The sequence below is a fragment of the Phoxinus phoxinus genome, assembly GCF_949152265.1.
Source record: "Phoxinus phoxinus genome assembly, chromosome: 16".
Lineage (NCBI taxonomy): Eukaryota > Metazoa > Chordata > Actinopteri > Cypriniformes > Leuciscidae > Phoxinus > Phoxinus phoxinus.
The window spans coordinates 29,428,819-29,456,698 of record NC_136891.1 but is presented as its reverse complement, the minus strand read 5'-3'; positions in this window follow the sequence as shown (position 1 = coordinate 29,456,698).

Below are 27,880 nucleotides of genomic sequence, written 5' to 3'. Positions count from 1 at the left end.
ATCATAATCTAGGCTTAAATACCCACACAAGCACACAGAGACACACAGAGACACACAGACTACAACAGCATGCAGGGCTTTGTCCTAACCAAGGGGTCAACTAGCCAAGGGTTTGCATGGTCCTATATTGCCACTGCTGGTATGGCATAACTACAGAATTATTGAGCAAAATTTTTTTTTTTACAGTAACATTTCAAGCAACAATTTTGTATTATATTCAAATTTAATTTGAGTATAGAATGCATTAGCATATATTCAAGAGGACATGTAATATTAACCACTGCTCAAAAGTTTGGTGTATGTTTTTTTTTATAGATATTTTTGAAAAAAAGTCCCACCAATGCAGGATTTATTTGATCAGAAATATACTAAAAACAGTAACTGTTTTCTATATTACAGTTTTTCTCAGTCGCTTTGGTGCATTTCTCACATCACTATTTACATTTGCACAACAGTTAGTTCAACCTTCACAACATTTAGTCATTTGTGCACATATTAGTAGCAGTTTCTCATTCCTTCCAACAAATTGCAAATGCTTTTGGACATGCATCAATTGCTTTCATACAACTCTCTGCTGTTTTACAACATTATCATTTGCTTATGTCATGTCAGTCAAAATGAACTATACTTGTGAATGCTGAATAGTCATTCCATATAAAACTATTAGTCCTCCTTTCATTGCTTTAGTCATTCCATACAAAAATGTTGAACTAGTTGTCAAAATCTGTCAAGCAAATTTTACAAAAAACATTTAATCTTTTTTTTTCCTGAAAATGTCTCCTAAATTGAACAATTTATCTTAGGTGAATCTCAACTTTCACTGATGTGAAGGGGTGTGTGAAGCATTACTAGTTGCAACCAATGATAAGCCACTTCTCTACAATCACTGTCAGAGCTGAATCCCATAAACCCCCACTTTACAAGCATATATGAACCAAGCAGGACATAGTGTGTACCATTTCTACAATACTGTGACACAGAAATGGAAGGCCAGCCTCGTGGAAGAGGGGTGAGGGTGAGGGTGAGGGTGAGAGTGAGAGTGAGAGTGAGAGTGAGAGTGAGAGTGAGAGTGAGAGTGAGAGTGAGAGTGAGGGTGAGAGTGAGAGTGAGAGTGAGAGTGAGAGTGAGAGTGAGGGTGAGAGTGCGGGTGCAGGACGGGGACGGGGCAGGGGAAGGGAAAGGAAGAGGCCAAGTACATAGGCGGATCCCTGATGAAATCAGGGGTACAATTGTGGTACAAATGTTAGGGGTACAACAGGGGTACAAATGTTGTCACGGCCTCACAATGAAACATCTGCTGACTTTGTTAGACACTCTTTACAGGGACATAATCCCTGAGAATGAGAGGGGTCTAACTGGAGACCATCTGAGCAAGCATGTTGTTGTTCTGGATTGCATTGCAAGAGATGATATTCGCTGCGATGCAGATGAAATTATGTGGCCAGACAGAGAGGAACGTCTGGATGTGCATGAATGATTACAGTACTATGTATGTTGTATGTTCAGTTCCAATATGTACTGCAATATTGTTTACAGTTGTGCACAGCTCTACCCAAAGGGAGTTTATGTTTGTTGTAAATAAGGGTGTATTTTTTCTTTTGCACAATGCTGTGAACAAATTAGAATTGCAAAGAGCATATGCAGTAAAAATGTGAAACATTCAGTGTCTTGTAGTTACCTCACTAAATACAGTAATGTGTAACTTTACTGTATTTTTCAAATGGCTGTGCAAATAGTATATAGTGCTGTCTTGAGCATTTTCAGGTAGTGTCACCAATATCTGACTTTTTTGCATTGGAAAACATTTACAGAGTAAACTGTCATAATGAAAACATGACTAAGCCATTTGACTATCTTGTTCATGAGCAATGGTGTCAAGACTTTTCATCTTGATGACACTGACACTTTCATTGACATGAATACTTGCTTTTGAGGAATGAGCTATCCATTTTGAGCAAGTGACACGCTTTTGCAGGTTATCAACTAGGTTTTGCAGTTTGTACTAATTGTTTTGAGAACTGCATTAACTGTTGTGCAAATGTAAATAGTGATGTGAGAAATGCACCAAAGCGACTGAGAAAAACTGTATTATCACTGTTGAAAACAGTTGTGCTGTTTAATATTTGTGTGGAGACTGATAACTTATACTTTTTTCATGATTATTTGATGAATAGAAAGTTAAAAAGAGCATAATTGATTTGAAATAAAAAAATATTTTGTAACATTATAAATGTTTTTATGATCAATAACACACACACACACACACACACACACACACACACACACACACACACACACACACACACACACACACACACACACACACACACACACACACACACACACACACACACACACACACACACACACACTTTGACAAACAGTTTTTGTTTTCTTTTTGCAGAGTTGTAGAAGTTTATAGGCCTCTTTGGTCCTATCCATGCATGAAGCTGGAGTGGCAAAGTACACACTCTTCTACAAATGTTTGGACAGACAACAACAGAAATACAGAAGGGACATTTTTAATCTTTCTTTAGTAAACATGTGAAAGAGTGTGTGTTTGCGTACATGTGCCAGAGTTATGACTTTTCAACTGGGGGCCGCTGACAAGCTTTGCTGATTTCCACATAAATACTTCATAATAGTTTGGAGTGGTTTACCATATTCATGAAGCATGCATTACTTTAGTGGATCTTTGCGCATTATTTCTCCAGAGGGTCTCATTAGAGTAAACAGATATGAGTAAAAGGTTTATGTGAATGCTGTACAAGCATACACTTACATCCCACTTTACATTGCAAAAGCTAAACACACAGCATCCAGGTCTTAATGCAGGTGAAATCAAGCTATGATTTCATGATTGAAGATTAAAGACATGTTTTACTGTACCTGTACTGTCATGTGTGGCTAATCAAAACAGCTCAGTTAGCTTTTCAATAAAACTTATTTTCTCTTCTATATTTTTTCATATTCTGTGCAACAACAGGGAAACATTTGTTTGTAAGGCTTCATAAAAATGTAATTTATCTACCTCTGAAACAACAGTTTTTTTTTTCTGATGGCAAGAGCGAGGCAACACTGGCATTAAAAAGTAATATTATTAACCACTAAAATCATAGCCTAGTTTTCATGATCTAACCATATTCTTATCAATAAAAGCAAGCCCTATATACATTAAATAAAGCTAAAAATAGTTTTACCAGAGTTATTGTTGTATTATTTATATAGCCTATTATTTATATTATTTATAATTATCTTGAATTAGCTTTATTTGATTATATTTGTATAATATTTTATGTATAATCTATTTTAGTTTTAGTTTATGTTTTATTTTGTCATTTTAATAAATATCAATTTAGCTTACTTTTTATTTTATTTTATTAATTTTCAGTCATTTTAGTACATCAACCATATATTTAGTATATCAACCCAACCATATATATATATATATAGTTTTATAGTTTTAGTTAATAACAACACTGCTTTACTCAAAAATCATTATGTCACATTATGGATGCTAAATTCATTTTGAATGTAATTTCCTATTTTAGAGGTTTGTGTATAACTTCACGCTATGCTGCCTGTAAACAAAATGATTGCTGTCATTTTGGACTGAAGCATTCCCTCCTTTTAATAGAAGTCTAAAGATGAAAAACACACAAAGAAAGCCAAATGACATAACTGATCAATAATGTCACGTTAAGAGATACTCAAAGCGAGCTGATCCGAACTGGAAGTGAAATTGCCTTGGGTCAAAAGTGGTGGGTCATTTGATATTTGCTTATCCGCTCTCAAACATCTTAGCATGTTCTCTCAGGACCGCCGCGTGTGTGTACAAGTGTGTGTGTGTGGGAATTAACCTCCTTTCAGTCATTTGGGTTTGATTCTGCAACACTGGGTGCTGTTTGCTGTCTCCCTGGCAACCATGGCTGAACGAAACTTAATAAATATGTTTTAAAAGATGTGGGGAGTGTAAGAGAGAGAACGCTTAAACATGAAATCAATATTCTGCTTGGCAGAGGAGTTTACCCACACCACTGTTTGTAGCGGCGGAGGGGTCACAAGGACACCCACTCACACATCTATCATGGAGGAGCCGGAGCCAGATGAGGAGAGAAGGGGAGAGAGATAGAGAGTGTTCAGAAGAGGTGAACAAGTTCAGTAGTGGGTGAGGATGAGGAGGATTGTGTTAAACAGGAGCTTATATACTCCTTGTGCAGCTGCTCTTGTCAATGTTAGCAGGAGCTGTCTCCGACTGGATGAGCTGAACTAAATTGGGATTTTTATGATGACATGATAATACTGAAATGAGAACATTACCACTATGGCCTAAGGGGGTCTATAATACCTGGGACCTATCTGTTAGCATGCCCATTCATCTCAGTGCCAGCTGGTCAGCTGACGCTGGACCCCCAGGAAGTGTCTGATTTCAAATCTGACATTTTTGTTCATGGGAAGTTTTTATAGCCATCTACCTAAATCTTGAATAGGCTGTGACTAATTCGGGAGTTGTGGGAAAATGACATCATGAGAGTAATAATAAGCAGTTTAAATTACTGTAAACTGAAAAAAAAGGCATATGATACAAAGCTGTAACAATGTTATACTGCCTATTTAATTTTATACATATTACAAATAAATATTTTAAAGCGTTTTGTTGTTGATATAACATATATAAAATATTTTTTTAATTAAATATTGTAATTTGCATTTGCCTTTTACTACACTAGTGATAACATTTACTGTAATTTAGGTTAGAGTTGAGCATGTTTCATGTTTTTCATATTTACACACACAATTAAGACATTTGAAGCTGAGAAAAATTCCATAGTGAACTTTTTAAATAGAATAGTCTTAAATCTATGGAAGCCCATTTCCAACACATACTGTAAGAAAAAAATTGTGCTTTGTTAAAACAAAATTTTGACATACAAAGTCGAAATTGTGTATTATTTTATTATGTCATATTGATGTCTTTATGTTATCATTTGGACTTTTTTATTATGATTTACCAAAGTGTGTTTTTTTCCCCTTATGTGTAGGAGATTGGGTTCCATTAAAAATCACTGAAATGTGAAAAGGCTTTCCTGTATATTTGAGAATAAGACATTGGATCAATCAATGACATGAGTTTGGGGAGGGACAATCTGCTTGGCTGACCAATGGCAGATGGTGAATATTTTTTGTGTTACATTTTATTCCGGCAAACCTTTTATCATTATTCTTGCAATTCTGTCTGGTGACACTAGCGGCACAAAAATTACACACTTCACCTTTAGAGCAAATAAAGATAAATCTTATAAATATTGCTTAAATAAATAGCTTAACACCTAATGTTCCTCCCAGCTGTGGATTATTCATCTGTCCTCATGGTCATTGTAGGCTGCTCTCTATTTTAAAGCCAGATCATACAGTGCTGGGCAATGTCAAGCAGACGTCGGAGGGGTGGGAGGTTGACGTTAATCATTGTGAGATTGCTTGGTAGATAGCGAAGTGACTAATTTCTGTCTTTGCTGGGAGAGTGATTAATGTTGGGTGCTCAGGTTGCAGGAGATAAGCTTCAGCCTTCTGTGCGGCTGCTAGGCAGGATAAAACAGACCACACTTATCAAGGGCATGATGGGAAAGTTAGGGGGGCTCTAGAGAGTTTTGATGCATATGGTCATCAGCAGATATGATCAGCCAGTCAGTGGAGTAATCCATTAAGCCTAACTCAAACTATAGACGCCCTGCCACTGGAATATGAGGAACAATAGAGTGTCATGTTGAATGATTTACAGGAAATTCAATTGGATAAAGCACAGGCTGTATAGATTCATGTTTACACATTTGCTCAGGGTCTGATAGTGTTGAGACTGACATGAGCTTTTTGTACTTTTGCAAATGTTAACCCAGCGTAATTGTAAACCCTGTTAACGTAATCCTGGGTTATCTTGTACCATGTTCCAAGGCTAGTAATGAATGGTCAGGTTTCGAGTTTCCCACTGTATATTTGTTCATGATGAGTTAACATTCTCAATTGCATATCTGAAGTCAGCAACACAATAGCAATTTGTAACATGTATGTTTTAGATTTAATTCATATGAATTCCCACCCCAGTGAGGTCTACCTTCATGCTTATAGTTTGCCTGCATGTAATGCTTGCAAATGTAAAATCACATTCTAGTAGTCGTTTTATTCTGTTCAGATGGATGTGTCTCTCTTTAGCTCAAAACATTTCACCATCCAAGTGGCTTCATTAGTTGTGGCTTGTAAAACCATGTTCTCATGTTCTCTTTAGTAAGCTCTCATTCAATAAGGACCATCCCTTTAGGTTCTTTTTGTCTCTTCATATAATTACTTTAAACCGATGCCACACAACGCTTCACTTAGCAAGCTCCGCGCCAGCTACATACTGACATCTGATGGTTAAATAGGGTAAATTAATTTGTTTTGCTCTTACTTTTGTCTCTCTCTCTCTTTCCCTCACACACATTCCCTATGTTTTGCTCCCGCCATGTTTGGACAGAAGCTGAGTTGTCCAGAAGGAGGGGCAGCATCAGATTCCACCACTGAATGTGTCTCAGTATGATAGGGAAAGGAAGGCACATGTGGTTTTGTGATGGGACTGTGGTGATATTCTTCCTTTCCCATGTCATGAGGCTGAACAGTGAGCCAGTTTTGACAGATCTCCTGCTGCAACGGTAAACAGTTTTACCCAACCGCAGCTCTCAGCTCAAGATGGGCCAGCACAAGAAGCTCATCACAGCCATCTGTACTGCATTCAAAAAGACAAGTGTTGCAAAACTAATTGTTTTGCAGACAGTAAACATGGGAGAAGTTTAAGTTAGCATGGTGCGTTGTCCCCTGATCGCGGTTTATCTAGTTATGTCTGTGTACCCCAGATTTTTGGTTTGAAAAAATCACTGCAATTTCACATATTTATATATATATATTAGTTGCACATGCAGCCAAACCCATAGATATATACAGTAGATGCCTCACTAGCGGCTGTCTCTATGGGCCGCTATAGGTAAGCCTTATTGAAACCGTCAAAACACTGGTTCGTGAACACTCGAGAGCAATTGGACTGCAAGTCTGCAACTGTAGTTAGACACATGTCTGAATATCTATGTCTGCAATCGATGACATAGAGCAGGGGTTTTCAAAGTGGGGGCCACCAGGGGGGCCGCAGCAAGTTGGGGAAAAAAAAAGAAAGAAAAAAAATTAAAATTATTATGAGAATTGTTATGAAATAGCATTATAATAATTTGTCACATAGCCTATCTGAACATTTTACTTTTAATGCTAATCTTTTAGAGATTAGGCGACCGGCCAATCAGTAACATATATGCCAATTTTATGCCGGTCAAATGCACTCGGGCGCTGCATGATTAACATTGCGCAACATCAGCATCACACGTGTACACGGAACGCACATGTAGGAAACCTGTGAATTACGGTCGTTTCACACCGCAAGCGCGAGCAACGCGTATTTTTTTCAGCGTGGCGTGCATGTTAATCAATGAGTGCATTCACACCGCGAGCAGGAGCGTCGCGTGAGCAGCAGTGAAGTGGGGGTTTTGTTGCGCTGCTCATGCTCAATTAAACACACTTTTGATGGACAAAATAAATGTCCTAAAAAAACTAAAATGCAGATTATTTGCATGTCTAGTGTGTTTTAACAAGAACTGGAGTAGGCTATGTCAGAAAAGAACATGAAGACTCAAAAGTATAAATATATTTCTGAAATGTACCCATTTAAACTTGTTTTTATTATTCAGTTTGGTTAAAAGTATAGGCCTATGGTGTTTTATACAAAAAATAATATAGAAAATAAATATTTGTGTGTGCTGTAAAGTGGTTAGAAAAATGAAATCGGAATCGGCTAAAATCTGTATCGGCAGGTCAAACTCAATGAAAAATCGGAATCAGCCTAGAAAAGTGTAATCGGTGCATCTCTATAATCTTTCTGATTGGCTGGTATCAAACACCATCACATAATCTGATGTTAACAGATGTTTTATTTATTAATTTCTACATTTGCCGTAGTATTGTCGATGGGTTCAATAACACATCCTGCAAAAGGGGGGCCTTGGCCAGAACCTCGTGGTATTTGGGGGGCCTTGTCATGGAAAAGTTTGGGAACCCCTGACATAGAGTATGTTTGTTTATTTAGTTAATTTCTGCAGAGGTAAAACACCAGACAGGAACTTTGGGACTTAAGTAGCCAGACAAACATCAAATTAATGACAATTAACTAGGCTCAAGCAGTCTGTCTTGTGTGTCTGTCAAACTCTGAATCTTCTAATTAGACCCAGCATGTTCCCATCACTCGCATGGAAGACTGTAACTACGCCACTGACTGCACACCCAATTATTTTAATCCTCGGCCCACTCCTCCTGAGCGACTGCTCTCAGGGTCTATGAGAACAGATAACGCAGCTAAAGACACCCGCTGAAGCCAGCTCAGCAGCCACGTGGCCCAGCCTCTGCCTCACTGCCCCGGGGCATCTGTTATGCTGGCCCCGACTCCTCCAGGCACTGGGAGAGCTGCCTAAAATAAGATGTCAAGGGATTGTAGAGGCGGTTGTCAGTATTCACAGAGACTGTATACCAGCGGGGATGACTTGGTGGATTAGATGAGGCTATCTTTTATTTACCAAACTAAACAGAATGGACGGTTGTCAGTGACACTGGGTGTAGTTTGTAGAAACATGAGGGAATGTGACACCTTGGGGAACTTCCTGCAGGCGGAGTGAGGAACATTCACTTTTACAGTTTTGTTGACGTGTTGACAATTGATGTCAATCAGGAATGACATTAATGACAGTAGCCAGTCTAATGACTAACTCACTGAGAAATACTGTAGTATTCAGTATGCTCAGTATGTCATAAATCATCCACAGAGTTTCTGTTGCCACAACTTTCAATTCTTATGCAATATGACACACCTTATATCACTGTATCACTCGTATTCATAGAGAGCTGTCTTATCCACAGTGCACATCTCTATAGACCCAAGTCAAACAAACCCTATAAAATCCAGCTCTAGCCTCATGCTGAATGAAGCCCTGAGGCAGTGGAATAAGATACTGCACAGCTTCATTAACAGCTCAAACACTTTTACTTCGCTGCTACTTCTTACATGTGGTGCTATTGCAGTCAGAGTTGGGGAAAATTCGGAATGAAATTCAATTACATATAATTCACGAGTTGGAATTTGAATTTAATTGGCCACAAGGATACAAGAATTCGTTCGTATTAATGCAAATGCTTTTAAAGAGAACGCTCTGTATGTGAATGTCATGATGCGCACACACTCATTCATTCATTCCATTCCAATGATGCACACACGACGCGCAGAAAGACGCGCAACAGTATCGTGTGGCCAGACAGCGCGCCGGAATGGAATTATCTTTCGCACTTGAACGAACAATATTGATATAGGGCCGATATTGGGTCGGTTCATGTTCACATCGTAAACGAACCGTACCAGAGTTCGTTTGGAACCGTACCGAGACCACCTCTTCAGCTGGGTCTCGGTTCGGTTGTTTGGTCCGCACCCGAGTTCGATTGCTGTATTCACACCTGCCCAAAAGGTCCGCACCAATAGAGTTCGATTCAATCGAACCAAACAAGGCAGGTGTGAATACACCCTTAGTCTTACTGCTGTCAATAATTGTCTGTTTTTATTTCACCTAGGGAATTTTAGGAGTAACATCTGAAACAAAGATACTTAAATGAGGCCTAAAGGAGAAATTCCATGAAGTCTCCTGAGCAATGAAACAATACATATTCCACTGGGACAGTATGTGCTTTGTTTAAGTCTGCTGAGACAAGATAATCACTGTCTGCTGGGTCAGTTCCCGAAAAATATATGGAGGTTGACCAAGATGAACCTAGTCCAAGGTGAAGACTAGCTCTCAGGTGAGCTTTTTAGAGCAGGTAAACCAACAACAACATAGATTGAATAGGTTCATAGTGAAGAACGCAAAGCCGTTTTTTATTACACACTACACACTTATTACACACTATAACTCCCCCGAGCAAGACTAAACTCTCACACCGTTGTCACATGCATCTTGTTTTATCGAGACAGTTATTTTCAAAACACCAGCTCCTGACGTATACCTCAAGGATGCAGGCAATTATGTGAAGTGAAATGAGAGATCATGAGCAATAAATTGCAATTCCCGCTCTCAGCGCCTCAACTCTCAGAGCAGAGTTTGTTTTAGAGTCCTCCGTATGCTTTCCGAGTGGAATTAAACATTAAAGAACGGGTGAGATTAACAGACTCGCATTTCATTATCCAGCTCTGAGTTTGAACAAAAGAAAAGTGAGACCGGAGAAACAAAACTATTTCAAGTTAGCGTTCCCAAGGGAGGGAGCGAGAGAGATAGAACTAACCCGACAGCAGTGGATACGGGACACATTAGCGAACTCTTTTTGCCAATACACAAAGCTCACACTTAATTGATTACCTGATATTCTGTAATTGATTGTGAGTCTTGGAAATCAAATGGCTATAAAGCAGAATGTGTGTAGACGGGGGATTCAGATTAAGGAGTGGCAGGACCGGCATCTGCCCTGAATAAGGATGACTCTATCCTGATTGCTTTTGAGGTCGCAAATTATATCCGTGGAATCTGGAAATTCTCACAGCATTGTTGCAATGAGATTACCTCTGTCTATGGATACACTGTTAGATGCAGATATGATAGAAATTATGCCAATATAAAGCTGACGGGGGAGTCCAAGTGGGAGGGTTCCTCAAACAATTCGTCATTTAAAGCAAGAGACCCATTAATCAGGCATTTCTCGATGTGTGTTCAAACCGAGAGTTACTTTCCCATGGGAAGGTGAGATGGAGGAGACGAAGGATGGGGAAAAACATCGGCAAAGAGCCTAAATCATCCGGTCCCCAACAAAATCCAGCTACTTGATGTTACAGATGAGGGATAAAAAAGGATTATGCGCTCGCTGATTAGATCTCAGTCACTTTGTTCTTTCCGATAACACATTATTATTATTATCAGAGACATCTTTTCATTGCTGATGGAATAAAAGTGAGAGAGAAAGAAAGAAAAAACACTGTGACATTGAAAGCTGTGACGTGCTCTTAAATCGTACCCCCCACCCCCCACCCCCCACCCCCGTTCATTCTGACTATGACGGCTTGTTGTAAATATTTTAGCGTGCTAAAGTTATCACAGCAGAATAAGCCATTAATCACATCCAGGCTTGTTTGCTCGGAGACCCTTTCTTTGTGGCCTATAATCCACAGTCTGAATGAGTTCTCAAAGGAGCTTCTATGAAGTTGTTTTCAATTACAAAGCCATTTAAGTGGCTGAGAATGAAGAGGACCAAGCTGAATCTTCCCCTGTTTTCTTTACAAATTAAACATGCTCTAATCCTCTCAGCTATTTGCCTTTGCCCTTGGATTTAATTTGTAGAAATTTCAAATCGCCAATTCCAAAAAAAAGAAAACTTTAATACTTTCCTGTGATTCTCAAAGCAGAAGAAAGTTGTTCGCTTGGCACGTCCTCTCCGTCTGCTGCCCTATTTTCCACCGTCGCACCTTTTTAACTTGTTTTTTTTTGTGTGTGTTTTTTCAAAGGAGCAGTCACAGCCATAGGTGGGGGTCTCTGGGTATAATGATATCAAAGCTAGCACAGAAAGTGACTCCATTGAAGTGAAGCCTGATTTGGGTGAATCTGAGGTCAGGCCCTGGGCCCTGTCAAATGCAGAAGGCACTTGATGCTGTCAGTGTCACTCAATAATTCAGAGTCCATCCTGAGGGAAGGCTGACCCTATATCTTCTCCCACACTGTCTCAGCCTGATTTTCACCTCTTGTCGGACCCCTAACAGCCAGGCAGGACACAAGCCTTGCGGTGCAATCTTTGAATTATCTAGAGGTGACCACTGGTCAAACTGCAAAAAGTGAAAAGGAAGATGAGGACATTCTTACTGCTATACTACTAAAGGAGACAATTGCAACAAGGTCGTTAAAGTGATGACACATATTCAGCAGATGCTGACTAAAGTTGTATATCTGCTGGAGAAAAGAGGTATGATCCTTTCAAATGAATGATAAATGTTGAAAGTTAAATCTCTTTTTCCATTAAAAAATACTTTGAAATGTATCATACAAATAAAATGTGTAATGTTACATACAGATAAAAGAATTAGTACCATATAAAGTTGAAACCTATTACTCTTATTTGAGATTCAGTAGATTCATATAATTAACTAATATATTAAAATTAACCACTGTCACATGTGCAAATACAACAATCTTATTTATTTTATTAAATTATATTTTATGATCTAGTCTTACTTATTAAAAGTCTATTTTTGGTGTTACGTTACACTTACATAAAAATATTCGAAAGATAGCAGCTAGAAAGCATAAAAAATATTGCAATTGTTCCCTTATCGCGCAATGATGTGTTTTGGAGAGAGATACTGTATGTTCTATGTAATTTTGTTTGTGCAAATATGTAAACCCACATGCTTCAGTACCTTTTTTGATAATGTATTTGAAATGGCGCAGAGAAAATAATACAAATGAAAACAATATGAATGGCTCATTACATTTGAGTATATTTTAAAGACATTTTTAGACCCTTGCAGTTATTTTACACTGTAACACCTATAACTACTTTTTTGCCTATAAAAACCTTGCCGTTTGTGGACACCAAACACAAGAACGTTCCTTAAAACTTGTTCCAGAAAGCCAAAAGAGCTGTTTTCACAATACTATTCTGAAGTATACGTATAATTACACCTGGTGATAAGGTTTGTGTGAAATCAGAATGGTTGTCATGGGGAGCATACATATTCTGACCTGTGGATTTAAGGTGACCTTTTTTCTGAAGGAGCATCTTCTAACCTTCTGTCTCACATTCCTCTGGGCTGCTGTAAAGCTCACATTAACTGCACGGCTATTACTTCAGCTCTCACAGGGAAAATAAAGCCACTGGCTGTATGGATGCCATTTTGAGGCTCATTTTAACGCTTGATTAAAAGCTTTTTAAAGCCCACACTCCTTCACAAAATCTCGACCAGCGGTGAACGCAAAAGAACAAGACGTGAATGCCATTACCTGTGATTTATTTGTAAGAATTGTGCACTCAGGTTTGATGCAGGCAGCACATTTCTCTTCTGTTCAGGGAGAAAATATATAGCCGTGTGAACAGCTTTTCCAGTATGCTCAGTATATCTCAACACAATGCAATTCATGAGCTTAAACGTAAACTTGCTCTTCATTTCATTTATGGTTTCTTTACAAACCCTGTCATCACCTCCCTTCTGAACTCTCCAGGAAGAAAACCACGTCCTCTTTGACTTCCAATACCCTAACTCCGAGCTTCTTTACCCCTCTTCAGAGGGGGCTGAACATATATTTACTGTGAGGAGGTGAGAATAGAGGGTTTGTTGTAGACAGAGGAGCTGAGAGAGCAGCAAGAGTTGATGGCTTTTTCCCCCTCTCTTTCCCATCTGCCCAGCAGGCTCCCGGCTCCCGTGATCTCAGCTCCATTCCCCGCCAACATTCCTCCCCAGGCCACAGCCGACATAATCAGATCCCCCACACCAACCCATCTCCCATCTTTACATGTTAATATGTATCCTGACCAGAGGGTCTGTGTCAAATGGGAGGAAATGATGGCTTGCGAGGGGGCAGGAGGAGATAAAATACAGTACACCTGCAATAGATTCAGCACCTGGTGGACACATGGAGGGGTTTCACTGCCTGTTTAAAACAAACCTTTATTGGGGACATTAAATCAATGTCCATGTGGCCATATGGATGGAGTTTGTGAAGGGAGTTTCAACCTTTATTGGACTATAAGACATATTAAGTGCCACATTCTTGCAGTACCCACATATCCAACCTAACAGCAAAACCATGTTGCAGCATGATATATTTTAAATAAGTTTTTTTTTTCTCAAATGAGTTGCTTGTTAAAATATGACGCAATAATAATAATAATGAATGTAAGTAAATATTATTATTTAAAAGTAAATACATTATGATGCCGTTTCATTTAGTATAGTTCTTTTTAGTAAATTTCATAATTATTGACCAAGCTACTTTTCATTTCTCTAAAATAAATGAATAAATAACGTATGAAGTATTACGTTTTTTGTTTTTTGTTTTCAGATTTTTGTGGCATGAGTCAAGGCTCTCTTTGTAAATAAACATTTGGGCACACTATATATTAGGGTCCAATTCTACAATTAACTAACTACTAACTACTACTTTTGCCTCAATAAACTTAAGAACTGCTACAGTAATATTTAGTAAGGTAGTTGTTAAGTTTAGGTATTGGGTAGGATTAAGGGATGTAGAATATGGTCATGCAGAATAAGATATTAATATGTTAAGTAAGGGATAATGTACATCCAGCCGGTTGTTATCTCATAATAAACACCGACAGGGTGATCAGGACCCAGACGCGAAGCGGAAAGGTCTAGCATCAGCCTGAAGGGGTCAATTCTGAAATAACAATGTACATTATCCCTTAATTGCTACTGACAGCTAATTGGCCACTGATACAGCAGGAACCAATCAGCTGTGCTCTATAGAGAATGATGTGGTGGCAAGCAGATTGAGTTAAGGACCTATCAGCCTGTGCCATCTAGAGTTTCTTTACAGAACTTTGTAGTAAAGACAAAATGTAAAGATGTGTCATTTTGAACAATATGTAGCTAGATAGTCTGAATCCTGATATGCACATTTAACTCAGTCACTGCAGATGCACATAATTTCAAATAGAAGCTATGTATTTTATATATGTCTAATCTATAGCTATATACAGTGTATGCTACAGCTATATCATACCATAAATAAGGCCCTATTTACACCTGGTTTTAAGATGGGTTTTGGTCGTTAAATTTCGTAATAATGTAACTTACACATGAACATGACCAGAGAAAACATACGGAGAGTATTCGTTTTCTAGTGCGCTTCCCGTAATGTTTACGCATTAAGTCAGTAGGCAGGCATGCAGTATGCAGTCTTTTGTGGCTGTTCGAACACATTCGACCACATACGCGTTCATACTACGAAGGTAATCCGGTCAAATGTGTTTTCAACTACCTCTGGAAGTGGTTGAATGTGAACAAGCTCAAAATGTTTTATCTGATCGACCAAAACACATCTAAATACCTAATGTAAACAGGGCCTAAGTCACAGTTGATAGAAATCCCATCTACATCATGCCGACCCCATCCATGAAAGGTCTGAGAAGCTCTGAGTTAGAGAGATGTGGCTTATATTAACAGTAATGCAGAGGGATATGACCTTCAAGTATACCTTCGTGACGGCCTAATATTTCACCTAATTAGTCAAATTGTCCTTCTCATCATCAAGTGGTCCTGCAGGATCCTTTTAGTGAAGGAGAGGCTTGATATTATGCATTGTGATTTTGTCTTGAGTCTAGATATAGACTTCCTTCTGCCTTTCACTCCTTAAAGAACCATTACACAGCAAGAAGCTTCCTTTCATTTAGGAAACGGTAGCCATTATCTTGTATTTTAACTTAATCAATCCTTCACCCTCCTCACTCGTCAGAGAATCATTTAAATTCCTATTAGCTTTTACTGCCATTTGAAAGATATGAGCTTGTCAGAAACTAGAACAACGAGCACATTTTATGAGCTCTTAATCTGGCTAAATGAACCCCAGAAATGAAAGATTTCAGTAGAGTTTGCAGATGGGTACTTGATGAATTTTTCATTCCTTTGTATAGAGACACATCATCCCCGATATAAAGTGCAGTCAGGATGATGGCACCAGGTGGAACAGGAATAAACGAAAATCTCATACTTGACTTCATGAAAGCTTTTTAAGAAGCACTACAAAGGTGACCTTTTACCAGAGGTCAAAAACTACTTGTACTCCACTCCACTCAAAAAAAAAAAAAAAATATATATATATATTATTATTTTTTTCCCCTCCAATCTAGATTAGTCGGTTACATTACATCCAAAAAAAAAAAAAAAAACTTTCACTATCAATGCTAAGTCATTTCTGAAAGACACTCAACTCTGTTACAGACACTCTCAGTCTGATAATGGTCTGTTAATGTAGTGTCTTATCTAAAATTCGTATAGCTCTGAGACATCTACGTGGGGCCTATATGGTTTTCTTGGAGTCATTTTACACTGAAAATGCCTCCACACATTTTGTGGTGGATGAAGCACACATATAGTATCACGAGTATGCCCTAATTAAATATTACTCCACTAAAAGTATTAGTACTGTTTTAAAATTTTGAAATGTAAAAGTACAAAAGTACTTATTTTTAATGTAGGCTGCTTAAGCAAAAAACAAAACAAAAAGATTAATAGCATTCTTCAAAATATGTTATTTTATGTTCCACAGAGGAAAGAAAGTCATACAGGTTTGAAATGGCATGAGGTTGAGTGAACAATGACTATCCCTTAAAGTTATTGATCATTTAAGTGTGTGAACAAACATGTGAACATGACAACAACAAAATATGCCATGATATTGTATTTACATTTTTTAAAATGTTTTTGTGTGTATCAGTCAAATCCTCTGCACACTCAAGCTCTGAAGATCAAATTACTAATGGTTTTGCTTTATTTTAGTCGAACATGGCCAGCTAGGAGACTTGTTTTGGTGACACACTCCGACTGAATTATTCAGTCAGTTGATGACTCGAGAACAGCTGCAAATGGATCAGTCCAATTTTAGAATGAAGAATTTAGTGCATTTTGAAAACAAGGTGTTGAAATATTCTGTTCAAAAATAATATGGATGTGGATAGTCCTCGGGGGAGCTTCGAGGAGTATGTGGAGTGGGTGCTGTTGCAGTGTGGCTCACCTTTCACCGTCTACTCCAGAGGTCTTCATCCCTGTTCCTGGGGACCCACTGTCCTGCAGAGTTTAGCTCCAATCATAACCAAACACACTTGATGCAGCTAATCAAGCTCTTCAGGATCACTTGAAAATACATTGGCAGGTGTGCCAAAGCAGGTAGAAAATAAACTTTGCAGGATAGTGGGTCACGAGGAGCAGGGTTGAAGACCTCTGGTCTATCCTGTTGAGGAGGCCCTTGCCACCCCCACTCCAGACCCAGAGCTCAGCCAACCATCACACATGCCCACTGCGAACCAACCTTAGCCCATCGCAGACTCAGACCCTAAGCCTGCCATGAAAACAGACCCGGAGTGATCACTAGAGGCAACTTTCATCCCGGGGCCTGTGCCCAACATGGAGTCTGTCCAGGTGTAAAATTAAATGAAAGCTGGAGCTCTCTGGATAAGCCCAGTTCCAAGTTGTCCAAGTCATCTCTGGATAAGCCCAGTTCCAAGTTGTCCAAGTCATCTCTGGATAAGCCCAGTTCCAAGTTGTCCAAGTCATCTCTGGATAAGCCCAGTTCCAAGCTGTCACTGGTTAAGCCCAGCTCCATATCTTCACTGGTTAAGCTCAGCTACAAGTTATCTACGTCACCCAGCCCTAAGTCTCCTCGGCAGGTGCACCTCGACCCTCCACCCATCTGGCTCAGCCAAGCCCTTCTTTCTCTCCGGTTCCTCCCTCCCTTGTCCTCACTCACGTCTCCATCCCGTTCTGCCAAACCCACGCCTCAACCTCTGTCACATTTGACAGCAGCTTCACCGTGGCCCTCCAGGCCTTCAGTGTCACACTGGGTCTTCGGCTATGTCTGGATCTGGTTCCGCCGGCCTTTCCACAAAGGCACCTCCCTCCATCGGCTAGATTGTGGACCTTCATGTCTCTGCTCTGGGTCATCCTCCTGCTTCTCCCGTCTCTGCTCTGGTTCCACCTGTCTCCACCTTAGCTCATTCCACCTTTATCTCCTCCCTGGTCATCATCCTTGGTGTCTTCCAATGCCTGCTCATCGTCCTCTATGATTTGCAGCACAAGGACGGGTGGGATTCTTTTTTAGTTTCTAGTCTTTTCATTGTCTATATTTGCCTGTGTTCGAGTTATTCCTTAGTTGCCATGTTTTTTTAATCAAGTTCTCACCTGTTCCGTTGATGATCATCCTCATGTGTATATTAGCCCTCTGTTTCTTTTGTTCAATGTCTTGTGTTAATGGTACATTCATGAGTGAAGTGCTCTTTCGTTTATAGTGTTAATTAAAAGTTTTATAATCATTCATTCTGAGTCATGCATCGTCCTTGGATTTAACTATACACGCAACCCATGACAATAGCAGTAAATGTTTTCCCAAATAAAATATATAGATATTTTTAAATTAGAGATACTTACTGTTTTTTATATGATTGATAAAGTTTTGCAGGAAAACAGACCTGACAACAAGAACATGGAGGGCTGTTAAAAGTGCTGAGACTAAGAAACCATTTCTTTCCCCCCGGATAATAAATAAATTATCATATCTGCAGAACCAGACAGGTGACAACCAGACCTAGTTTGATCATTAGAAAAATTCCCAGAAAACTGTCATTCACATCCTGAGTTATAATGGAGTCTTATTTTTATGACATCTTCATCATTCCCACAGTAAAACAGTGTCTGTAAAAAATGAATGTGCTGTGCTGATTTGCAGCTAAACCTTTAGGCCTCTCAGGCCCTGAAGTTTTTTTTTTTCAGGTATGAGAGTCAGAGCCTGAGGGGCACCTGCTCTGAGTTAGACACTCATAAATAATATTGGCCTGCTTGTTTAAGCCTCGTGTACAGTTCCAAAGCTCAAAACCGTGGCCGCACACGCATGTTATAAGAACACAATCAACACCCCGAGCTGCTTGTAACCTTCTCACTGTTTAACCTGGCATCAGACACAAGATTAATGACATTAAATGCACCATGTTTATGAAGTAAAGAAAGCATTTATTTACACATCTGGATGAAATGAAAGCAATGAAGCATGTTTCTGAGTTTCTAAACAGAGCTGTGTCTTGAAACACGATCTTTCCACATGCATTCTCTGTTTATCTTGACACTGTAATGTCAGTGGACTGCTATATGAACAGATGGACATTAACCTTACATGTGATTTACATTAGAAGCTTTTATTCATGTGCACGCATATGAACGCAACATATACAAATTCAATGAATTCCTTTGAAGTGCAATTTTATCTAAATATCACTATATTGTAGCAAATACCCTTTTTTGTTAACAAGCTAAGGTTGTCAGACCGCAATTTATGGCTAGAATTTGAACTAAACAAAACTTTCAATCCTATATGCCCTGTTTTGCTGTAAGAAATGGAAAAAGAAAAGGGAAAGTCCCACAGAGACGCAAATTAGTCCCTGTCTTTAAATGAGGAGTGGAGGGAGAAGGAAGTGAGTTTGATTTAATGTCCTTCTCTCCTCTCAGACCTAAAGTATGAGGAGGGGAGTGACTTTATTGTGTGTGTGTTTCCCCTCTAAAACAGTGTTTTATTACTTTTTGATACACCACAGCTGCTTTACCCAGATTATTTGCTAAAACATTTAAGTGAGAAAAAAAATTAGTATGCACATTTTGACAAAATGTATGCAGCTTAACATTCAAGCAAACAAACATCAGATTATGTCCGCTTTAACGCATCCTCTGTGACAAAAAACCAACAACCTCTCTGTGAAATGAGCTGATGGCGCAATACGGCAATGTGCATTGTCCTATTTGCCAAGTTCAAGGCTCCATAAAAAGAGGCTGATACTGTAAAAAGTGCGCAAAATTTGGCTTTCGTTAGGGCAGTGCGTCATATTTCAAGGCCTTATGTCCACTTTAATGAATTTAACTCTGTGGTGGCCGAGAAATTGCGCCGTGAAATGGGCTCAGTGTGCAAGTTAAACGGTTCATGAAAAAACTTTGAGTCAGTAAAAATTCTTTTAGAAAATGGGATTACGTTAAGGTAGACTATATCGTCCCATATAAAAATGACTGGAAAAATAAAATGTACAAAAAAATCGTAATTTTTCGTAAATTTCGTAACAAAACCCCCTTTGTTAAACCACTTTGTCGGATTTAACGCATCCTTACAGGTGGCAGATAAATGCTAATTTTCTTCATTAAATTCTAACAGGGCTTATTGCGAGCAGAGCCATAAACATAAATGACTTTGAATATAAAGGGGAGGCTCACACTTAAAAAACAACGACAAACGAGTAAAGCTGTATTCATCCTCGTACAAGACGATACTGCTCTGGCCAAATCAAAAATTTGAGCACTTTTTACCTGCCCAATGCACACAGCCGTCCTGCACCATCAGTCCAGTCCACAGCCTGTGGTGATGTTTCACGGCGGACATAATGCCGTGATATTAGAGATAGCCTATCCTGCCCCTACGAAAGGCAAATTTTAAGCAAATAGAGCTTTATTAATTCATGTGCATCCATACTCTCGTTTTCTTAATAGTAAAACGGCAGTAATGCTCAAATTAAATTTATATATAGCTAGTATATATAAACCGGAAATTGTAACGCTTGAGCACGCAAAAAAAGTTTCTCGTGAAAGTCTGTATATTTTTTTAAATTATATTTTTATGCAAAGGTCCCTTTAGGGGCTCCGTACACACACACACACACACACACACACACACACACACCTTCCCCTTTTTTCTGATGATCCGATGATCATGTGACTCAAAAAACGTAATGTGATTTTGAAACGTGAGTTTTATGATCCCTGCACCCCTAATATATAATTATTATGAGCTTGTAGTTTGGGAAGCTACAGTTTTAGAGCTTTCCAAACACTACTTAGATAAGTTCGGCATTCTGGAAGATCAGCAGGTTTACAGTGTCTTTGTGTCTCGGGGGAAACACGCGGTCTGTGTTGTTGCTTCAACACAGCTCTGCTTTACAGATGTGATAGCAGAATGTGAGATCACTTGGCCTTCAAAAATGATGAAGAAATCAATGCTGTGTCAGCCTGCTACAGTAAGTGAAGCTCGGGGTTTTATCTGAGATGCGCATGGCCTTTAAGATACGAACTGCTAGTTTTTGACTTATTGTTAGACATATAAATGCACTCCTTTTGAAAGATATTATTCTCTATTTTCAATAGCGAGCTAAACTCCAAATCTTAAGGCTGCATTGTTGTGTTAAATTTGAAATCTATGTACTGTAGGTCAAAGGTTTAGGCTATATATCAAATGTTATCATAGCACACTCTTCAGAATTTCCCCATTATGCTAAATAATGGTTCCTCTGACAGCTATTGTACGAGGACAATGCATAATTACTGCAATGAAGAGAGGCACAGCACAGCTTAAAAGCATCAAAAAGAACAAGTCTTACATAAAGTGCATTTGGCAACATTTACTGAATGTTTTCCATTTGGCCTTTATGGCCTGTACCTGCTGTCCCTGCATCACAGAACCCTGTTATTAAAGACAGCTATGAAAGACCCTGCACTACTATAAGCCATGCTAAAATACTGTCAACCAGGGCCTAAAAAGAGAAGTGTTAAGTGCCAAATACGAGTAAAAATCGGCATGGCATGTATATAACCGTGTAATAAGAATGAATTCATAAGGATGCTTCATTTATACAGTGCAGACTATAGTGTTATTGTACACTTGACTACTTTATTACATTTCTGTACCTGAAAACTACTGCCAGACACATACCTGAAAGCACTGTTTATTTCATTTGTCTCTTATTTGAGCTTTTGCTTGTATTTTGATTATACGTTTTTTATTTTATACTGGGTGTTTACTTGTCTTTAATGTTTTAAATTGATATTAGTTAGGCTTGTAGTTTTAGCTGAGGCATCTTGAAATAGAGAATTGTGAATTTTCACTGGTATCTAAAATTGTGGTGTCATTACTGCCCATTTTTGCAAAAAACAGATTCGTGGCCTGTAAAAAAATATGTATGGCCGGTAAATTTTCTGAAGCCACTGGCCATTGGCAGATGTGGCAAAAAAAAAGTTAGCTTTAGGCCTTGGTCATAACCATCACTTTTTAACAAGGCAATCATAAACAACACCAATCCTGCCACAGAATGGCAAATAAGATCCTATCTGGGGCTGATGCCACTGAGAATTGCTTCTATAAATGCATGATTCCATTCTTTCAGGATATATGCTGCATGATTCATAGGTTTACCTGTCACAAGAGAAACATTTTTAATCTTCTAGCATCTTCCTGCAGCGCTCCTTCCTTCAAAAATAGATAGCAAAATGCCCAGCATAATGAGTCATTTTGCCATGGAATAAACGGTTGTTATTTTAGGTTTAACTAAAAATCAAAATCAGTTTTATTATTGCCTTGGGCATTTTTGGAGGAAGTGCTCAAATCGCTTTTTGATGTTGCGGTTGACATTTATATAATGGAATGAGACATTATTTAAATGTGCCGTGACCCTGAAATGCAAGGAGGCCGTGCAGAGGCCGATGTACAGATATTTCAGATGGAGGAGGCATATTGAGCTCCAGGGCACACCGCCATTTTCAAGTATTTTTTAATCAATATTTTTATTTAGCAAGAAAGTGATCACAGTGATGACAGTAAAGACATTTAAATATGATATACATTTACATGTACATATACATGATATACATTTAAAATATATATATATATATATATAATTTATATATATATATATATATATATAATTTAAATTATTAATATATATTTAAATTATTAATATATAATGTTTAAATAAATGCTGTTCTTTTTAACTTTCTATTCATCAAAGAATCCTAAAAAATATATCACAGTTTCCATAAAAATATTAAGCAGCACAACTGTTTTCAACATTGATTAAAAAAAATCGGCATATTATGATTTCTGAAGGATCATGTGATACTGAAGATTGGAATTATGGCTGCTGAAAGGGTAGCTTTGTCATTATATTTTAAAATATATAAAAATAGAAAACAGTTATTTTAGATTTGATCATATTTCACCGTATAACTGTTTTATTAAATTTTTTATTTAATAAATCCTTATCTTTAGCAAAATAAGCAAGCTGACATTCAGTACAACCCGTTTCTCTTATTTAGAATACATACAATTGTAATTTACATCTTTTAGTTTGTCAAGAGATTTAAAGCACTGTTTATGAAAATAACTGAGAAAAATATTAGATAGCCATGTCCGTACAGTAATTTATAGCAAAACATCCAGCATTAATTAAATCTCAAACAGATTCATTAAAATTATTTATTACTCCACCACCTGCATACATCATTACCCAACATGGTTGAACGACAATTTCCGACAATACGGTTTCTTGGAAACAGTCGTGACTAGCTATTTCTTCAACGACGCATCGCACTATGGTAGTTAAGCAGCGAGTTACGTCGTTGTACGGGGAACGCACCCCAGTTTGTGCTGTATGGTTTTGCTTCACTAAACGAATTGATTCGTAACAGTCATTCATCAGGAATCATACACTGCTTGCGCTCTTTCAGGGCTGTAGACTAGCAGTGGTGTCGTGGCGCCGTAGAATAAATGCAGGAAACTCAAAGACGCAACATCAGAAAAAGAATACATGTGTGAGATCTGCTTACGGAAGAGAACGTCATTCTGAACAGTTCTGGCATCCTTTTTTAATCGAACAAAAGTGGGGATACAAAATATCTTGCCGCCTAGGCTAATTACTTCTTATTGTAGTCCTTTGAGGGCTTGAATGTGTAATGTTCCTAGTTTTGGCAAAGGTCTCTCTGCTGATGCTTCATTTTAGTAAATATGCTGATTGCTCTTCCACAGTCCTGCCATGAACCCTACCTTTGCTCCTCATTTGAATATATTAAAAAATGGTTTATGAATGTTACATATAGTGTGCTTCTTTCAAAGCTAGAGAATTAAGACAGATTAAAGATGTCCCTGCAAATCTCAGCTGTTCTATTGCTTAAATTCCCACAGTGCAACTTATACAACACCAAATTCTGATTTATAACTTATTTATTTTATGGGCTCTTTAAACTCTGCCTATATGTCCAACGTTCATCCTTTAAGATTTACAGCAAAAATTTGAGCACATTGGATGTCATGTTTGTGCTGCTCATAAAAAAAAGTCTTTAATATCATCGGAGCTGCAATGTTAGCACGTACGCTAATTGGTCACAGATCACGGTTGACCTGATTTGTGCTACGCTCTCTGTTTTTCCTTATTGTGTCACTCCCTGTCATGTATTGAGCATATAAAAAGATGAAGAAAGTAGCACAGATGGTGTTTTATGGGAGAGGATTTCTCAGCAGACGTTTTTTGAATGCTTATTTAATGTTAAATGCAATAAGTGTTGGGGGGTTGGGAGGTTGAACAGCCTTTGTTTCAGAGGCAAGTGCTCAGCATATCAATCAATGAGGGAAAGCCAATGGTTTCATAAAAACCAATGAACACAGACACACACTTGCTCACAGTACATACCAGACTGTTGGGAATTAGCGAGCACGGACAAACACACACAGCCAAAATTACTATGATAACATGTAAACACGATCAGATGGAATATGGCCAAGGTAATTTTGTTCATTGTTCGGTGAATGTGTGCGGACGTCTGCATCGTGTCTGTCAGAAAGTATTTCTCATTCTGTTTCCCAGAAGACACTGCTGTGTTGTGTAGTACTTACCTTTTGTCTGGGCTCTTCAGAGGGACTCCAAATTGGATTGTACAAAAACTATGATTTATATGATTTAGCAGGACTATTTGGATATTTCTTGGCAGAGAGGACGTTAGATTGCATCTGCCTGAATGATAAGCATACTTAAACCAATGTAAACTTGTTTACACATACTGAAATCTGAGGGATGTTGAAGGTTTTCCTAGTTACATGTTCTCAGATATAGCCTACATTTTGAGAGACCCGGACTAAATTTCATATTAGTATGTTGTCACACCAATAAAGGGTTTTATTCAGATATTCAAAATGTGTGCTTTCTTTAGCAGTTATTTGAAATGTTTCAAATTCCCAAACCTGTTCTACATTTGAAATGATATTTGAGTTCTGTTCTCCACACCAACATGTCAACATTGTCATATTTTGGTTAAAGCTGTTGTGTAAACAAGTGAACCTAATATCCACTGACAAACTTTCAGACATGAATTAGCAATAATAAAGCTATATTTTAACTGAAAGGCTGAACTGTGTTCTCAGGACAATTTTTCATCAATATGGGGCAAGCAAATCATACATTTTATTAATTACAATACACTCTAAAAAATGCTGGGTTGTTTCAACCCAATTTTGGGTCAAATATGGAGTGTATTATTGATCAAAACTATTTGACATGTTGTGGTTTTTTCAAGAATTGTTTTGTGTTTCATAAAAATGTAAAAAAATTACTACACTCTAAAAAATGCTGGGTTGTTTCAACCCAATTTTGGGTAAAATATGGACAAACCCAGCCATTGGGTTAAATTTTTAAATTACATTTTTAACCCAACATTTGGGTTTGTCCATATTTTACCCAAAATTGGGTTGAAACAACCCAGCATTTTTTAGAGTGTAGATAGCCTAAATATTTTCTATAAGCCCATAGGCGTCGATTTCGGTGGGGACGGTGAATACGCGTCATTTTGTACCCACCACTTTTTTTTTTTAAACCTTGAGCTCAATTTAGCCGTTTTGCTGCTGCGCTAGCTACACACTTCTCTGTTCATAACACTGCAACAACTGTAACACGCGGCATGAGAACTGTCAGGAGTCAACCCACAGCCGCTCCGCTGCCCTGCTGAAAATGTGAAGCCGAAATGATTTGGGTTCGATTTTTGGACCATTTTCAGTGGTTATGAGGAGCAATATGAGAGAGAAATTATGTAATCATTGTTTAGGTACATTAAACCACGTCATTTAACCACGTCATTAAACCATTTCATATTGTCAACGTGGTACTTATGAAGCAGAATGGTGGATCATAATGCTTTTTGAAAACTTAAGGCTTTCTTCTTCATAAAACGAGTCGGACATCATCACATTTTTGTATACATTTTTATTTATTTATATTAGTAAGCTACAGGACATCGTCTTTCAAAACATGATATGCGCGAAAGAGAAAAAATTGCCGAATGCGTCTCTGTCCCCAGCACACTTCAAACCAAACAGTTGGGTTAGGGTTAGGGTTAGGGTTATGGTTGGGGTTAGGGTCCCATGTATAAGCCTACAGTATAGGCTGTTTAATGTCAGAATATATTGTGACTAACCTCTTGGTAAAGCAATTTTACCAAACAGATAAGAGTCCATGTGTGATTGATTGATTTAAATAAATAAATCACTAAAGAAAGAAACTCCAAACATTTGGCCAACTTTCAAGCTAGTCAACTAAAGTTGACTAACTTGAACACTAAACACCAAATTCAACTATTTTAAGCTCGATGATCTCATATAATCACAATATAGGGACATTCCAGTCCCCAAGTCCATTTACCCTAATACTGTCTCTAAAATATGCACAGAATGTAAGATCACTTCATACTCATTCCAGCAATAGTTAAGAATGACAACTGGCTAATTTCATGATGCTGAACATCACTGCTCTGCGATCTCAGTCCCAGGTGAGTCCAGATAATACCTCTGTTGAAGTCTTTTAAATGCCCATCTTTCCTTATTAACCCCGATCATAGATAAGCATTATACCAACTCTGCTATTGCCCCCAGCAGAAATCACATTTTAATTGTGTCAGCTCAGATTTACAGCTTTCGTGTAATGTGTTATGAAAAGCATATAAACTGATTACCACACCATAGCACCCTGATCGCCCTTCTATTAGTGTAACTATATGAAATTATGAAAATAGCTGACAACACCAAAGATTTTCTGTCCTCCTGCTGTCAGACCTGTAATATCTCTTCTTAAATTAGATAACATGTCAGTCTATGCAAATATGCGAATAATAATAATAAAAAATATCACTGAAGATAAAAGTTAACAAGGGCTGTAAGTTTATAACATCAAGTAATCAGATGAGTGATCTCCCCTGTGAAAACAAAAGCAATTAACTTTCCTCCTTGAAATGACACTACAAAACTACATTTAGTCACAGAACCGCAGACATGTTGGGAGGAAGCACAAAATAATGAACACATCTGAGCGTAATGAAGCATTTTGGGGGAAAAGCTCAAAGCCATTCCATGTTCTCATGTGGAAAGAGCAAAAAGGCATTTGGCCTCTCCACAGAAAGTGCTGGAACCCATCGGGAAGTAAATAGATTAACAACAGGGAGCTTCTGAATGATCGTAGTGGTCAATCAGAGAAATGAATTGTAATTGTCTCCTAAATGAGGCAGTGTGGGCTGTATTGCTGCTTTATGAGGACAGGGTGATGGATTCTTAAAATGCGAAACCACCCCAGCTACCCATGATTCAAATCAGCTGGGGCCTGTGTCCTGGTGATATATTGAATTATTTTTAGTGGTGAAAGTTTCCGTGCCATTTTCATTGCTCCGGCATGCCCGAGATCAAGGAGAAAGATGGAGACTGGCTTGATATATGACTATGTTAAACCAAACACAGACAAAATCAGGTCTGATAATGTCTATGGGCAGAACTTTCCAACTTACTCCTTGATCTCAGGCATACGGTCATGGTTTAAGACTCTTTATTGCCCATCAAAGCAGCTTAAATACTGAATGATTAAAATTAAGTGGTGGCCAGACGCTGTTGTTGATTTCTATCAAATGGTAGATCAGCTAAATAAACAGTCACTCAAGAAAATCAAGAAAAAAGATGATAAGGCAAGATATGCATATGAGTGTGTGGTATTGATAAACCGTACGTTATGGGGACCAAACAAGGTAAAAGATTTCTGGTATTGATTTCACCCATTTGGTCCCCATAAAGTAGGGTTTATCAAGACCACACACATACGCACACACACACACACACACACACAGATACAGAGAGAGAGAGAGAGAGAGAGAGAGAGAGAGAGAGAGACATTTTTTGGTCCCCATGAGTGTGTGTGTGTGTGTGTGTGTGTGTGTGTGTGTGTGTGTGTGTGTGTG